Genomic DNA, 1165 nt, shown 5'->3' with positions numbered 1-1165 from the left:
CCACCCCCGCAGTGCCGTTACAGCGCGGTGTCTCCGCGGTTCAGCATGTGAACGCTTACAGAAGGGTTTTTTTCCTGTTGCAAAATTAACTTTTCTCCGTTATAAGCTATTCCGTGCTGTCAATGCAAAGGCTGTAAATACCTGCTGTTTTCAGTGCAGTTACCGCGGATTTCTGCATAAGTGACGGTAGATAGCAAAGCAGATTCCACTACATGTAGCAAAATTCTTCCTCTGTAACTCTAAACTAGAAAGAAACACAGCACAGATGTCATCATACGGTTTGCTGCTAAACTGCTGCTTTAGCAGTTGCTCATTTCATTAATTAAAAACCTTTAAGGTTTGGGGACTGGAACTGATTTAGCTGTCGCTTCCTCCCTAGAGAGCCGTTTGCTGCTCCACGTGAAGGAATATTCCCCCGCTTACAGCACGCTCCTTTCATCATTATGGATATGCTGGAGCTCTTACCCCAAATTATTCAACTCCAGCACCAGAAATACTGTTTCTTCAAAATCTGCTGAGCAGTGCGTTAGAAAAAGCTGGCAGACTAGTATTTAACACGAAAAGAAGTAGGCAACTCAGAACATTGTGTTACTGTTTATGGAGTGTCTCCAGTCCRCGACAAAAGTATACTACTTTCATTATTTGGGAACATGCTGAAGTTACTGACAGGTTTGAAGCGTGATTGCTGCTTTTTAATTATCATTAAAGTCCTTAATGCCCTGGGAAGGCCTCGCTAAAGGAAGCGTAGTATTTTGTAAGCAAATTTCATTAACGTGATGCACTGCACTAGCCAGTTTGGAGAGAAGGAGGTGACAGAGTGATTATAAACGAGGGGCAGGGGCAGGGCTATCCTTACGGACCTCATGGCCCTGCGAGACCTGCTGACTTGCCGTGTGGCCAGGTAACTTGGCTGTGGATGCCCGGTTTCRATGCTGAATGCTTGCCGAGGGCTTTGAACGTTTCTGACCAAGGATGCGGTGTAAGTGTGGAGTATCGCGCTGCCTACGTGTTTTTCTACACAATGTTCTTGGAAGCGATGAATGCGCCTCATCAATTCAACAAGTTTGCGTATAYAGCAATTGAAGAAATCTTGTGGCTGCCTTCACCCCACTGTTTGCTAATGGAAAGGCATTGCCGATTTCTATATTGCATAAAGATTTTCTTT

The sequence above is a fragment of the Rhea americana genome, unplaced genomic scaffold, assembly GCF_003343005.1.
Source record: "Rhea americana isolate MKP2758 unplaced genomic scaffold, rheAme1 scaffold_215, whole genome shotgun sequence".
Classification (NCBI taxonomy): Eukaryota; Metazoa; Chordata; class Aves; order Rheiformes; family Rheidae; genus Rhea; species Rhea americana.
This window is presented reverse-complemented; position numbering follows the sequence as displayed.